The 16,814-nt window shown below is 43.8% G+C and overlaps 1 pseudogene; it reads left to right on the forward strand.

The window, feature by feature from the left end:
• The first annotated feature begins 3,955 nt into the window (after nt 1–3,955).
• On the forward strand, nt 3,956–4,836 carry LOC118011157 (annotated as a pseudogene).
• Nucleotides 4,837–16,814: the final 11,978 nt, after the last annotated feature.

The raw sequence follows: 16,814 nt of genomic DNA on the forward strand, positions 1-16,814 counted from the left end.
TCCCAGGTTCCTGGTTGGGCTCCCTGCTTAGCAGGGAGTCTGCTTCTCCCTCTCCCTCTGCCCCTCCCCCTGCTCATGCTCTCTCTCTCAAAGTCTTAAAAAAAAAAAAAAGAACCATTTGGAGGGCTTGTTAAATCCTAACTGCTGGGCCCTACCTCCAGAATTTCTGATTTAGTAGTTGTGGGGAGGGCTAGAGGATTTGCATTCCTAACCTGTTCTAGGTGATGTTAATGCTGCTCGTCCATGGCCTACATTTTGAGAATCACTGGCATAAGCTGGCATTTATATAACAGCAAACCGATTATATTAAAGTATTTAATTAATTAATTTATTTATTTTTAAAGTAAGCTCTACTCCCAACATGGGGCTCGAACTCATGACCCCAAGATCAAGAGTTGCATGCTCTACTGAGCCAGGCAGGTGCCCCTCTATTGAAATATTCTAAAGTAGGGCGCCTGGGTGGCTCAGTTGGTTAGGTGACTGCCTTCGGCTCAGGTCGTGGTCCCTGAGTCCTGGGATCGAGTCCCGCATCGGGCTCCCGGCTCGGCGGGGAGCCTGCTTCTCCCTCTGACCCTCTCCCCTCTCATGCTGTTTTTTTCTCTCTCTCTCTCTCTCTCTCAAATAAATAAATAAATAAAATCTTAAAAAAAAAAAGAAATACTCTAAAGTAAATTACAGACATTATAACACCCACAAAACTTGACAACCCCCTCTTCCCAGGGGCTCAAACGTCTGCTTTCCCTTGTTCCCTGCATCTAATCCATCTTGAAGTTTTCTCTGTCCTAGCTTCAATCTGTACATCTGTACCCCCATCCAGCCTTCCCTCCTGCGCCATCCTAGCCCAAACACATGTCGCTTCTCACCTGCATACCCACCTACTACCTGGTCCTCTCCCAGTCCTGCCCCCCCATCACCCACCTGATCTTTGGCACCTGAGTCAGATCATGTTGCCCTACCAAAAACACATCCAGTGGCTATTGCTATCACAATTGATTGCAAACTTCTTTTACAACTGACAAGAGCTTGCATGCCCCAGCCCCTGCCTCCCTGCCTGCCATTAATGTTTACTTCTGCTTGGCTCATCACACTCCAGCTGCACCTGAGGCCTCCGGGTTCTGCATACACCAAGCCGTTCCTAAAACAGGTAAGCCTGGCTGCCTCTAGGGACAGAAACTTGGCATCTCGGGGAGAGCAGAAGAAAGGAGATTTTTACCCTGCCCCTTGTAACTTTTTAATTCTTTTTATTTATTTTTTAAGATTTTATTTATTTATTTATTTGTCAGAGAGAGCGCACAAGCAGGGGGAGTGGGAGAGGGAGAAGCAGGCTCCCTCCTGAGCAGGGAGCCGGATGCGGGACTCTATCCTAGGACCCTGGGATCATGACCCAAGCTGAAGGCAGACGCTTAATGACTAAGCCACCCAGGTGCCCCTCACTGATTTTATATAAACTTTATTTCAAAAGGGAACATTGGGGCGCCTGGGTGGCTCTGTAGGTTAAGTGTCTGGCTCTTGATTTCGGCTCAGGCCATGATCTCAGGGTCATGGGATCGAGTCTGTGTTGGGCTCCACACTCAGCGGGGATTCTGCTTGATATTCTCTCCCTTTCCCTCTGCCCTTCCCCACACGTGCACTCTCTTTCCCTGTCTCTAAAATCAATAAATAAATCTTTTTTTTTAAAGGAAACATTATATCAATGTGTAAGGAGAAAACCTGAGTCCCTTGACATAAATGGAAGGTAGAGTTAAAGACAGTGAAGCAACATAACATGATTACATTTTGGCTAGATATGGTTACTTGCTGGAAACTTTAGGATTTCTGATGGCTTGTCCTTTGTTCAAAAAGGAAATTGCACCACACTGAGACTTCCTACTGAAGGTAGAATTGGAAGATGATCGAAAAGGGGTGATTTTCTCATAATGCTATTTAGAGTTGTCTGAATATTTGACTAAAAATCATCTCACCTGCCCGTGGGAAAACATTGAGTTCAAGCAGCTCATTTCAGAAATAGAGAAACTGAGGCCCAGAAAGGGGAATGTATTTTCCCCGGGACACTCATTTGGGAATTTATCAAGTTCTTTGGAAGGTAAGCTTTGATAATGGAAGCTACATGGGACAAGGTCTGGAACACAGCAAAACTCAAGAAACGTGTCCTAACATGTTTGTCATCATTTCTCTTGAGTAGTTATCATCTGTGTAACTTACCTGTATGGGGCAACTGACATTTGAATTTTTTTTTTTTTAGTAGGCTGCACCCCCAGTGTGGAGTCCAATGCAGGGCTTGAATCATGACCTTGAGATCAAGACCTGAGCTGATATGAAGAGTTGGACACTTAACCAACTGAGCTGGCCAGGTGCCCCGACATTTGATCATTTTTGTCCTTAACTAAATTTTCAGTTCCTTGAAGGCAGGGAATGTATCTCATAACATATGCTTTATTTATTTTATTTATGTATTTACTTATGTATTTTTTCTTTTTTAGTAGTCTCTATGCCCAACTTGGGGCTCCAACTCACGACCCGGAGAGCAAGAGAGTCACATGCTCTACCACTGAGCCAGCCAGGTGCCACATCAATAAAAGCTGATTTTTTAAAATATATGTTATAAGGGGTGCCTGGCTGGCTCAGTTGGTGGAGCATGTGAATCTTGATCTTGGGGTCATGAGCTGGAGCCCCACGTTGGGTGTAGAGATTAGTTAAAAATAAAATCTTTAAAAAAAAATCAGCTTTTATTGAGATATAGTTCCCATACCATAAATTCACCCACTTAGGGGCACCGGGTGGCTCAGTTAGTTAAGCGTCCCACTTGGGCTCAGGTCATGATCTCAGGGTCTGGGATTGAGCCCCACATCAGGCTCCATGCTCAGTGGGGAGTCTGCTTGCCCCTCCCCCTACTGGTGCTCTCTGTTTCTCTTAAGAAATAAAATCTTTAGGGGTGCCTGGGTGGCTCAGTCATTAACCATCTGCCTTTGGCTCAGGTAATGATCCCAGGATCCTGGGATCGAGCCCCGCATCGGGCTCCCTGCTCGGTGGGGAGCCTGCTTCTCTCTCTCCCACTTACCCTGCTTGTGTTCTCTCTCTCGCTGTCTCTCTCTGTCAGATAAATAAATAAAATCTTTAAGAAAAAAAGAAAGAAAATCTTTAAAAAAAATTCACCCACTTAAAGTGTACAATTCAAATAAAAATATATTAAGAAAATTAACAAGTCTACAATGGTTTTTCGTGGATTCACATCTACTACCATCACTGCAATCAATGTTACATTTTCATCACCCCCCCCAAAAAAACCCTGTACTCATTAGCAGTCAATCACTCTTTATGCCTTGCTCCCCCCATCCCATGGTAACCACTGAGCTATTTTCTGACTCATGGTTTTGCCTGTCTGCACATCTCATATAAATAGAACCCTACAATGTGTGGCTTTTGGTGAGTAACATCTTTCACCAGGCCTAAAGTTTCAAGATTCACGTATGAAGCATCAGTACTTCAGTCCTTCTTGTGACCGGATAATGTTCCACTAAAGGATACACCACATTTTGTTTACCCATTCATCAGTTGATGGACACGTGGGTTGTTTCCACTTTGGGGCTCTTACGAAGAAGGCTGCTATGGACAGTCACGTGCAAGGTTTTGTGTAGATGTATGTCTTCAGTTCCTTTGGGTATCTACCTAGGAGTGGAGTTGCTGAGTTATGTGGTAACTCTAGGTTTAACCTTTTTAGGAGCTAGATTGTTTTCCAAAGGACCTGCTCCATTTTGCATGGTATCTTACACTATTTTGCGTCCTATATTGGTTTAGAACTTTTGGTTGCAATAGATGGATCTACTTCAGGAAAGGGTGGGCTTCTGGTAAAAAGATTCACTGGAAGTGGCCTTGTTCTCCGCCTTTCTCTTCTCGTACGTGAGACCGCTCTGTTCTTGTCAGCCTACAGCCCGCAGTCGGCCTGAGACCGAGCACCATGCCTTCAATTAAGTTGCAGAGTTCCAATGGAGAGATTTTTGAGGTTGATGTTGAAATTGCCAGTCTGTGACTATCAAGACCATGTTGGAAGATTTGGGAATGGATGATGAAGGAGATGATGACCCAGTTCCTCTACCATATGTTATCGCAGCAATATTAAAAAAGGTCATTCAGTGGTGCACCCACCACAAGGATGATCTCCCTCCTCCCAAGGATGATGAAAACAAAGAAAAGCGGACAGATGATACCCCTGTTTGGGACCAAGAATTCCTGAAAGTTGACCAAGGAACACTTTTTGAACTTATTCTGGCTGCGAACTACTTAGACATCAAAGGTTTGCTTGATGTTACATGCAAGACTATTGCCAATATGATCAAGGGGAAAACTCCTGAGGAGACCCGCAAGACCTTCAATATCAAAAATGACTTTACTGAAGAAGAGGAAGCCTAGGTACGCAAAGAGAGCCAATGGTGTGAAGAGAAGTGAAATGTTATGCCTGACACTGTAACACTGTAAGGATTGTTCCGAATACTGGTTGCACGGCTCTGTTTATAATTGTTAATATTAGACAAATAGTAGACAAATGGCAGCAGTAAATTAGTTGTTTAAGCAGAATATTGTCCTCCTTGCATGTGTAGTTTGAGTACAGATTCCAAATGTATGGCTGTGTTTCTTCTAGTATGATCAAAAGTTTCTTTTTTCTTTGCTCTAAATAAACCTGAACTGTGGGTTCTCTGTAGAAGGTGGCATTTTGGGCTTTCTGAAACTCTCTTTGTAAAGCGATTTCTGCCTAGTTTATTGTCTAGTTAACTTTAGTTTAATGACCTTTTAAAAGTTGGCACTGTAAATAAAACAAGTTGAAAAAAGTTTTCTGAAATAGAATTAACAACATATTCTCTTTATTCATGAGTTGGAAACTGGAAAAAGGCTACCTGAGGTCAATGTTTTGAGTGGGGTTATTAGGATGTCTTCCAGCTTCCTGGAGTCAAGGAGTACCACTGGTATTGATTAGCCTGTATGTAGTAGGGCTCCCTTAATTGGATCTAAGGACTTGTTTTTGCATTTTTAATCCTCAGCTTTGACTATGTTGGTTAGAGACTCAGTTACTACTCAGTTTGTGGTTTTGGGGGGAATATAACTAGCCAGTCTGTTAGCTTTTCGATTAAAAAAGACAAATAACCCAGGGTGCCCGGTGGCTCAGTCGTTAAGTGTCTGCCTTTGGCTCAGGTCATGATCCCAGGGTCCTGGGATCGAGCCCCGCATCGAGCTCCCTGCTCCGCAGGAGGCCTGCTTCTCCCTTTCCCACTCCCCTTGCTTGTGTTCCCTCTCTCGCTGTCTCTCTCTGTCAAATAAATAAAATCTTAAAAAAAAAAAAAAAAAAGACAAATAACCCATGTGGTTATGTCATCTTCTTAAAATCATGGATCCCATGTGGGGGAAACTTCACACTATTTGCATGTAAAAAATAATTTAACCTTTAACGTTAAAATGCCTGGCAAAACCTAGAAAGCATCCATCACGAATGCAAGATACTTTCAATAAAAAGTAAGTTACGTAGTAGGTGGTAAATGGTTTGCTTTTGTGTACTTAACTGTGTCTCTTCACTTACTATTAAATGAGTTAAGTATATGCACGGTTCTGTAGCTGGAGACAGCTTGCAGGAAATTCATGTCCTAGCTTGCTGGAGGCTGCTGACCTAACCATCGGGTTCTGTTAGACTTGTGTCTCTTCTGATTGTCATGATCTGGTTCCCTGGAGCCAGTGCTTCAGTTATTAACTGGTGCACGTGGCCGCACAAGACTGCACTCATTGTTCCCAGCCTCTGCCCAACAGTAGAATGAAATTTTCTTGGTGCTTGAGACGGCTCACAAATTGTTATGTCTTTTTCTTTCCTCCTTGTGCTCCCTTTTCTCTTGCTTTCCCATTTAGCGTCATCTGTATTCACATGGAGTCCTACTGCATTCTCTTCATGTTTACTGTGAGCTGTTTTGGCTCAGATCATTTGCTGATAGTAGTTTGCCTCTGTACTTCACTTCTCATTTGCCCTGAATCTGTATCTTATTTAATAAAGTCCCATATACTGTAAAAAAAAAAAAAAAAAAATTCACTGGAATCTTGCCTGTGGCATAATCTTTTTTCCCCTCCATGATCCTTACAGAAAGCCAGCAAGAGCGGATTAAAGAAACCTCATAGAAGGAACAGACTCAGGATCATCTCTTGTTACCCATTTGGTCATGCTGCCATCCTGCTGCTCCCGGGATGCCCCAGGTGAACCCCCACCTTTGTGCCCTCTGCCTGTAGTTCCCTTCCCTCAGATATTTTGAAGGCTCCTGTCTTGTCACCATTCCTGCATCACCTCAAATGTCATCTCCTTTCAGGAGCCTGACCTGACAACCTAAGGTAGCCTCACCAGCCCCCAACCTCTGTTTTGTCACCCTGTAGTTATTTCTTTCCTAGCCTTGGTCATTTTCTGTAATGATTTTGCTTACTTTTGTGTTTGCTTTGGGATTATCCATCCCTCTTCCCTGTCTCTCCACCACCACCCCCAACCCAGAACTCAAGCTTTATGGGAGCTGGTCTGTCTTCACCCTGCTATTTCCCATTTTAAAATAAGTGCATGCGTGTTACTTCACACGGTAAAGGGGACTTTGGCAATGTGATTAAGTTAAGGATTTTGAGATGGAGAGGTTATCTGGAATTATCTGAGTGGGCCTGATGTAACCATAAGGGGTCCTTATAAGAGGGAAGCTGGAGTGTCAGAGAGAAGATGTGACAACTGAAGCAGGGGTAAGACTGATGGGACTCCTGGCTTTGAAGATAGAGGGGGGCCTTGAGCCAAGGAATGTGGGCAGCCTCTAGAAGCTGGAAAAACAAGGAGACAGATTCTCCCTAGAGCCTCCAGAAGGAATGCAGTCTTCTATTTTAGCCCCATAAGACCCACTCCAGACTTCTGACATCCCCAACTGTGAGATAATAAATTTGTGTGGCTTTAAGCCACTCGGTGGCAATTTGTCATAGCTGCCACGGGAAATAAAAACAGCACTTAATAAGCACTCAGGTCAGAAGGTGAGTGAATGAAGGCCTCCCAGGCACTCCGAGTTCGGCTGGTCTTGGCCACATGGTCACAGGCTTCCACCATGCCTCTAGCGAAGTTAGCGCTCTGCCCTTCACCAAGTTCAATTACTTTCTCTATCTCTGGGTCTCGATGGGGCGTCTTGTTTCCCTCCCTGGCACCTACCAGCTTCTCACTCTCTATGCTGCTTGGTTCTTGGTCAAACTCGTTTATCTTTATATACATGAAATATGTTGTCCTTTTCTCATATTTTGGTTCCTTTTTTCTGTCTTTATAGGCCACTCTATTATATCCCATCTCTTCCAGGGTTCCTATCCTCACATCCTATCTGCTGGGGGTCTAATCGCGTCTCGACTTGTCTGCTGAGTCCTGGCTCAAGGAGGACTGTTTCTGGAGGCTGTACTTGGGGACCCTAAGAGCCCAGGACCTCACTTACTGTGCTCTCATTTGCATTTCAACCCAAGACCCTCAACGCCTCCCTCTTCTGGCTCTCGCAGTATCAGTGTGCCCTTAACTGGTTTGGTTTTCAGTTCCATTTTTGTTTTTTGGCATGTGGGGATTTCCCTCACTTTCTTGTGAACTCAGTTTTTCTCTTGAAAGAGTGTTTGTTATCTTTTACCCAGAATTGTCAGATGTTTTTGTGTGGGGCGGGTCAGGTTCTCTGAGCCTGCTCTATTGCTGGGGAGGAACTACCTTCGCTTTTCTTCTTTTTTTTTTTCTTTTTTCTTTTTTCTTTATTTCTTTTTTTTATTTGAGAGAGAGAGAGAGCACATGAGAGGGGTTAGGGTCAGAGGGAGAAGCAGACTCCCCGCCGAGCAGGGAGCCCGATGCGGGACTCGATCCCGGGACTCCAGGATCATGACCTGAGCCGAAGGCAGTCGCTTAACTGACTGAGCCACCCAGGCACCCCGTTTTTCTTTTTCAGTATCTTCTTTCTGCCTCCTAGCTCTGAATATTCAGTTTCTATTCTTCAGGTCCCACCCTAGTCCATTCTCTCTGCTCTTTAGCCCTTCAGTTGCAAATCCTTTTATTAACTAGCTGATTCACTCCATAGTTTTTGTTTTTAAGTGTATTTATTTATTTATGTAATCTCTACATCCAATGAGGGGCTCAAACTCACAAGCCCCAATATCAAAAGTCACACCCTCTTCCGACTGAGCCAGCCAGGCGCCCCCTCTATAGTCTTTTTTTTTTTTTTTAAGATTTTATTTATTTATTTGACAGAGAGAGACACAGTGAGAGAGGGAACAGAAGCAGGGGGAGTGGGAGAGGGAGAAGCAGGCCTCCCGCTGAACAGAGAGCCCGATGCAGGGCTCCATCCCAGGACCCTGGGATCATGACCTGAGACCTGAGCTGAAGGAAGATACTTGATGACTGAGCCACCCAGGTGCCCCCACTTCTATAGTTTCTAATTCAAATTCACACTGAATGGAAATCTGACAAATCAACCTATTTCCTGTTTGGCCCAATATTTTTGCGCCCAGCCACCTCAAAAACCACTAGTCAGCCCATGCATTGGCTGCTCTTGGAGCTGATGCCCAATTGTGAGCCAGTCAGCAGTGGCGTGAGCAGAAGTGACCAGTTAATGGTAGGTACCAAAGACAGTGACTTCTGCCCTTCCTTTAGAAGGGACCCGTGGGTGGGGCAGTCATCATAATTGATGCATAGTGGCTTAGCCTTTTTTTTTTTTTTATAATGACTATCCTTAACAGACTCTGCAATCCAGTTGATTGATAATAGCCAGAGGGTGGTTTAAAAAAATTCTTTTTTTTTAAGCTAGACTCTTCTCTTGGCTTATACATTCACCCCTGGCATAGATAATCGTTTTCATGCCCCAACACATCCATTCCTCCGATGTTCCTACTCTATAATTACTAAATAATTAGAAGAAGGTTTATCCTTTAAATAAGCTCACTGTCATCACTTTAAAACCTAACTTCATCAAAAAAAAAAAAAAAAAAAAAAGAAGGAAACTGCAATTCCAAGACTGGGGTCAGCCAACCTTTAAAAGCTTTTGAGATTCCATATGATGGGATGCCGGGCAGCCAGTAAAACATAATGAAGCTGCTCAGCGTGTTCCAGTGTGAAAAGACCTTCCAGATACCCACCAAAAGTGAAAAAAGTTAAGGGCAAAGTAGAGCATATAGTGTACCATCATTTGTGTTACAAAAATGTATCTCTCTCTCGGGGCGCCTGGGTGGCTCAGTTGGTTAAGCGACTGCCTTCGGCTCAGGTCATGATCCTGGAGTCCCAGGATCGAGTCCCGCATCGGGCTCCCTGCTCGGCAGGGAGTCTGCTTCTCCCTCTGACCCTCCCCCCTCTCATGCTCTCTCTCTCTCATTCTCCCTCTCAAATAAATAAATAAATAAATAAAATCTTAAAAAAGAAAAAAAATGTATCTCTCTCTCTATATGTGTGTTCATTTGTAAATGCATCTCTTAAATTAACACCTACGAAACTGGTAATGGCGGTTGGCTCTGGGAGAGTAGTTGTGTGGTCAAGGGATTTTACCTGGCATCTTGTTTGTGGAATTAATTTAATTAATTTATTCATGTACTTTTATTTGTTTTTTTGACAGAGAGAGGGGTGGGGGAGGGGCAGAGGGAGAAAGAAAAAGTCTTTTTTTTTTAAAGATTTTATTTATTTATTTGAGAGAGAGAGAGAATGAGAGAGAGCACATGAGAGGGAGGAGGGTCAGAGGGAGAAGCAGACTCCCTGCTGAGCAGGGAGCCCGATGTGGGACTCGATCCCGGGACTCCGGGATCATGACCTGAGCCGAAGGCAGTCACTTAACCAACTGAGCCACCCAGGCGCCCCGAGAGAAAAAGTCTTAAGCAGGTCCACGCCCAGCGTGGACCCTGATTCGGGGCTGGATCTCACCACCCTGAGATCACGACCTGAGCTGAAATCAAGTGTCTGACGCTTAACTGACTGAGCCACCCAGGTGCCCCTTGTTTGTGGAATTTAAAAAGAAAGCAAAAAGAGGAGGGACAGTGAGAGGGAAAATGTAAAAATAGCCCCAAAGCCAAGGTGGGAAGATTTTGCCGGCGTGTCCTCAAATTTATCCTTCTCTGGAGGGGAAGGGGTGGGATTGAGTCTGGTTCCTCAAGGCCACCATCTCACAGACCATCGCCTACCCACTTGTCGCTTGAATTTATCCTTGGCTGGGCGGGGAATGGGCAGGGAGTGGGGGATTTGGTTTTCAGTTTTATATACTGATTCTGGCAAAAAGGCTTGGGGTTATGAAAGAGAATGTATGGGCCAAAAAGTCGCCCTCCTTGCTCACTGCCTTTAAGCATTTGACTGTGAATCACAGTGACGAATATATTTCACACTGTGATTCAGTATTCACACTTCTAAATATACTTGAGATAAAAATTTTAAGAAACAACGCGTATTATGGGAGATCCACTCTGATATTTCATAAAATTCCATCACCGTGTTTTAAAATAGTGGGCAAATCCCATGATGTTGATTTCCAAACCCACAAATGGGTTTTGATTCACTATCTGGAAAACATATCGTCTCCTGAAGCCAACTCCAGTACTGCCTATTGGAGACACTTGATGTGGCCATCTTCAAAGATGTCTTTTCCCATCTGAAACAAAAGCTCCAGGGGCGCCTGGGTGGCTCAGTCGTTAGGCGTCTGCCTTCAGCTTAGGTCATGATCCTGGGGTCCTGGGATCGAGCCCCGCATCGGGCTTCCTGCTCGGTGGGAAGCCTGCTTCTCCGTCTCTCACTCCCCCTGCTTGTGTTCCCTCTTTCATTGTGTCTCTCTCTGTCAAATAAAAAAGTAAAATCTTAAAAAAAAAAAAAAAAGCTCCAACTTCGGTGATTCTTCCATTTCAGAACTTTGAGCTGCCTTGATCCAAAACATGACCATTGCTAGAGAACATCTCTGTCTCCTCTCATGGCCCCCTCTGGTCCCATTCCTCTGCTAGTGCTGGGAGGGTCCTAAGTTTGACATCATGAAGTTCATTTAGAAAGATTTCATTAAAGCAGTGCCTGGGTGGCTCAGTAGGTTAAGCGTCTTCCTTCGGCTGGGGTCATGATCCCAGGGTCCTGGAATTGAGCCCCATGTCAGGCTCCCTGCTCAGTGGGGAGTCTGCTTCTCCCTCTTCCTCTGCCTGCCACTCCCCCTGCTTGTGCATGCTCTCAGTCAAGTAAATAAATAAAATCTTAAAAAAAAAAGATTCTCTCCCTCCCTCTGCTCCTCTCATCCCCTTCCTCTCTCAAGAAAAAAAAAGGCTTCATTAATAAGATCTCTACTTCTTTATATTTTATGATTACTAGTACCTGTTAAAATGTTGCTTTTAAGAGAGAGGTACAAGGAAATTCATTGTAATAGTAAAAGAAAGGAAACAAACTGAATGTCTACTAATAACATCCACATACTTATAAAAAAAAGCATGACAGCTCTCTATGTACTTTATGATAAGGTCCTTGCAAATAAATTTTCATGATACATTACTAAGTGATAAGGGGCAAAACATTGTGGACAGTATGCTCTTGTTTATATAAGAAGCAACACATCTATAAGTTTGTGTAGGTGTAGACTATCCCTGGAAGGACATGGTGATGGTCAGGGTACCTGGCTGGCTCTTGATCTCAGGGTCGTGAGTTCGAGCCCCATGTTGGGTGTAGAGATTACTTAAAAATAAAATATTAAAATATTAAATAAAATATTAAAAATATTTAAAAAAGAAAAAAAAGGAGATGGTGATGGTGGTAATCCTTGGAAAGAGGACGACTGGTGAACAGGAGTAGGGAGAAGCTTTCTTTTTACTCTATACCACTTTATACCTTCGGATTTTCTACCATTATTTATTTATTTATTTATTAAAGATTTTATTTATTTATTCGACAGAGAGAGAGACAGAGAGAGAGCACAAGTAGGCAGAGTGGCAGGCAGATGGAGAGGGAGAAACAGGCTCTCCGCCGAGCAGGGAGCCGGATGTGGGGCTTGATCCCAAGACCCCAGGATCATGACCCGAGCCGAAAGCTGCTGCTAAACGGACTGAGCCACCCAGGCGCCCCTACCATTATTTAAAAATGTTTTCTTTTCATATCTCTGAAAATGTGAAAATTACTAATTTCACAACTGCATTAACCACAATGGACGCTTAAAAAAGAGCTTTATTGAGATATGATTCACATGCCATAAAATTCACCCTTTTAAAGGGTATGCCACAGTGTTTTTTTTTTTTAGCATATCCATAGTGTCACGCCATCATTACCGCTATTTAATTTCAGAATATTTCATCCCCCCAGAAAGAAATGCTGCACCCCTCCTTCGCCACCATCCCCCATGCCCCCATTCTCCAGTCCCTAGCAATCACTAACCTACTTTTTGTTTCTTTAGATCTGCCAATTCTGTACATTTCATATAAATGGAATCGTGTGATATATGTCTGGCTTCTTTCACTTAGCATGATGTTTTCAAGGTTCACCTATGTTATAGGATGAATCAGTACTTCACTCCTTTTTGTTGCCTGATGACAGTCCATTGAGCGGGTATTTTTGTTGAACCATTTTTGTTGAACCATTCATCAGTTGATGGTCATTGGCGTTGTTTCCATTTTTTGACTATTATGAATAAATGCTACGAACATTTCTGTACAGGTTTTGGAGTGGACTTATGTTTTTGGTTTTTTTTTTAAAGATTTTATTTATTTATTTGAAGAGAGAGACAGCGAGAGAGGGAACACAAGCAAGGAGAGTGGGAGGAGGAGAAGCAGGCTTCCCGCTGAGCAGAGAGCCCAACGTGGGGCTTGATCCCAGGCCCCTGGGATCATGACCTGAGCCAAAGGCAGATGCTTAATGACTGAGCCACCCAGGCGCCCTGTTTTATTTTTATTTATTATTATTTTTAAAGATTTATTTATCTTAGAAAGAGAGAGTGAGAGCACAAGCGGGAGGGGCAGAGGGAGAGGGAGAGGGAGAGAGAATCTCAAGCAGATTCTGCGCTGAGCCGGGAGCCCGATGTGGGGTTCGATCTCATGACCCTGAGATCATGACCTGAGCTGAAACCAAGAGTCAGATGCTTAACTGACTGAGCCATCCAGACGCCCACGTGGACTTACGTATTAAATTCTTTTGGGAATATACCTAGGAGTGGAATTGCTGGATCATAGGGCAACTCTATGTTTCACATTTTGATGAACTGCCAAACTGTTATCCAAAGTGGCTGCACCATTTATAGTCCTGCCAGCAGTGTATGGAAGTTCCAATTTCACCTCCAACTTGCTGATGCCTTTTTTTTTTTTTTTTTTTTTTTACCTTTAGCGCTCCCACAATGGGTACTTTTTAAGCATTTGGTAGCAAACTAATTTTTCCCAAAGCAAACACATTTAATAAGTCTCAGAAAGAAAAAAAAAAAAAGCAAAAAGTGAGCCGGGCTTAAGATTCTTCCACCTGTGTAGAGTCATTTGCCGGTAGTGGGGACGGGCAAGCCTACTGTAGCCAGTCCAGGTGCCAATTTCAACTGGTTCATGCGACACCTCTGGAACAAAAATCACAGGTCACCAACCCCTGATCCAGGTTTAAAGCAAGAGGTGTGAACCAGGTTACTCCGGGTCAGAAAGCTCAGGCTGCTCTTTACTCACCAAAAATTTGCCTTAAATGTGATTCTTCACAGAGGTGTTTTCCCCTTTTAAGCAAAACAACAAATAAAGCGTTCGTTGGTCTTAAGTCTCTTCTGCCTGTCTGTCTGACTCCCCCTCAGCTGTGTGTCCCAGCCAGGAGTGGAGAGGTTCAGAGTACACATAGCCTTGGGGTGGAGCCTGGTCCCGGGCCAGCTCATTTTCAGATTGCATATTTCAAAACAGAGTTTTAGGCAGATGCAGGGCTTAGATATCCACACAAGCAGTCTATTTTCACTTGCAGGGCAATTTCAGACTGTAGTAAGTATAAAGAGGCAAAATGGGCAGGGAGGGGCGGGGGGGAGGAGGAAATTGTTACTAACCTTTGGGTATTAATTCCTGCAAGCCCTGAGTTTGGACCTGCCATACGCTATCATTATTAACATTTATTGAAGGTGTACTTTGTGCTCGATACTGTTTTTAGGGTTTTCACTGTATTGTTTTATTTAATCCTTATATGAAATAGGAGTTATTTTATTTCCCATTTTAGGAAATGGAGGCACAGAAAGTTCAAGCAACCAGTCATTATCACACAGGTTTATAAGTAGCAGAACCAGCTGAGCAAGTCAGGCAGTGGGTGCCAAAGCCCACACTCTTAACCACTAGGCTATATTGTCACACAATAAAAGAAGGAAGAATGCAGGGGACCGTGAGGGGGGCAGGGACAAAAGCAGAAGCTCTGGGCTACACCAAACAACTGAGAAACATTCACTCATCCCCTCAAAGTGCATGGTTGAAATAGTAAATGCTTGGATTCCCAGATCCCCTTGCAGCCAGGGGTCCCCATGGGGCCCATATCTCCAGTATAATGAGATGTAAGGGGACATTTGCTGTGGGGGCAGGGGGCAGTGAGGGGGAGCCAGAAACTTTTGGGAAAGAGTTTCAGTCTGAAAGAAAAGTGGAGAGATATGGCATCTCTCTTGACACCTAATCACTTTTCTGCTTCCTGAATTTGAACTGGCATGTGAATTGCTGTGATTCTTCAGCTGTGGCAGCCATCTTGTGTCCATGAGGCAATAAACTAAGGACAGAAAGCCAATATGCTGAAAATGGTGGAACAGAAAGATTGTAACATCCTGGCTCTTTTTTTTTTTTGTAAGGATTTTATTCATTTATTTGAGAGAGAGAGAGAGCGAGAGGGGGAGAGAGCACGAGCAAGCATGAGCAGGGGAGTGGCAGAAGTAGAGAGAGAAGGAGACTCCTCGCTGAGCACAGAGCCCCATGCAGGGCTTATCCCAAGACTCTGAGATCATGACCCGAGCTGAAGGCAGATGCTCAACAGACTGATCCACCCAGGTGCCCTCTCATCCTGGTTCTTGATGAACACACTCTGGAACTGTCTACCTCTAGACATATTATATGGGACAATTAAATGTTTTTATTGTTTATGCATCTATGGAGAGGCAATAAAGCATAATAGTTAAGATCTTGAGCTTGTGAGTCTGGGTTTATATCCTCCTGACTCCAGCACTTAGGAGTTTATACCCTTGGGCAAGTTACTAATTTGTTCAATGCCTCCATTTATTCATGTGTAAAATGGAGATACTAAAAGACCCACTGCTTAGGGTTAGCACAAGGATTAAATGAATTAATATATGCAATGGACTTTGACTTGTGTCTGGTAAGTCTAAGGTTTCTATGAGTGCTGGCTAGGATTATCTTTTTTTCTGCCAGAAGTTTCTCCCCCCAAACTTTTTTATTTTGAAAAATTTCAAGTCTACAGAAAAATTTCACTAATACAATAAACACCTGCATACCCTGAATGTAGATTTACTAATTATTTTCAAATATATTTTTTAAAGATTTTATTTATTTATCTGAGAAAGAGAGCATGTGAGAGAGCACAATCGGCAGGGGGAGGGGCAGAAAGAGAGGAAGAAGCAGATTCCCCGATAAGCAGGGAGCCATATGCTGGGCTCCACAAGGGGCTCCACACGACGCAGGGCTGGATCCCAGGACCCTGCGATCATGACCTGAGTCGAAGGTAGATGCTTAACTGACTGAGCCACCCAGGCGCCCCTAAATCTACTAACTGGTAAAATTTTGCCACATTTGCTCACATGCACTTTCTCTCTCCGTGTGTGTGTGTGTGTGTGTATTTTTCCCCCCTTGAATTATTTGAGAGTAAATTGTAGGTAGGCTAGTTAGTATGATTACTGGTCTAGTAGCCTGTTACTTGCATATCCAACATGTGACACAAGCTAGACCAATTGAACAAATTCCTTTTTTTTTTTTTTAAGATTTTTAAGTAATCTCTTCACCCAAGGTGGGGCTCAAACTCACAACCCCGAGTACAAGAGTCACATGCTCCACCAACTGAGCCAGCCAGGCACCCCTGGACAAATTCCTCTTTTGAATTTGAATCTTGGAATAGGGTGATGAGAATATAGAAAAAAAAAAAAAGACTGATCTCTAGATTTACTGCTGATTCCAGAAAAGATATTCAGGATCTTCTTTTCCCCTGGTTTCTGACATTTCTGGCCTGATCCTCTAGTCTTCCCTTTGATTCTGTGAGTTCCTGCCTATCATTTCACTCCGTCCCAGAGTCTATTGTTGTTGCTTGCAGCCCAAGAGCCCTGACCAGCACAGCTGCCCTTGAGGAAATGAGCACCCATCCTGGGAGCATGGAAGCAGAGGCTCTGTGAAATCAGAAAGGTTGTAGGAGGAATCTCTTCATTTTTGGAGGGCTTTAGCTAGGTGACCTTCTGATCTCATCCTCACAGTGTTTATGCTTCTGTGTCCCTAGGCCAAGCCAATTTTATTGGGGTAGTTTCAGGATTTGAGACTACTCTTCCTGCCTACTGAAGGTTCTTGCCACAGGTCATCAAAAGTCCACATATGCAGAGTGTTTCGATTATCAATTGCTGAGCAACAAATCACTGCAAAATTCAGTGGTTTAAAGCCCAACCATTTCATTATCTCTCATGACATTGTAGGTTGATTTGGCTCAGTGGGTGGTTCTTCTGTTGTTGGTGGGAGCTGTCTTCCCTGAGCCCCCAGGGACTGGAACGTGCAAAAAGGCTGACTCATATGGCTGGCAGTTACTACTAGCTGGGATCTTAGCTGGGGCTGTCGATTGGACTGCCTCACTTTTTTTCCATGTGGCTTGGGGTTCCCATAACATGGTGGTTCTAGGAGGAAGG

This window comes from Mirounga leonina, unplaced genomic scaffold (assembly GCF_011800145.1).
Source record: "Mirounga leonina isolate KUSES-001 unplaced genomic scaffold, KU_Mleo_1.0 Mir_150, whole genome shotgun sequence".
Lineage (NCBI taxonomy): Eukaryota > Metazoa > Chordata > Mammalia > Carnivora > Phocidae > Mirounga > Mirounga leonina.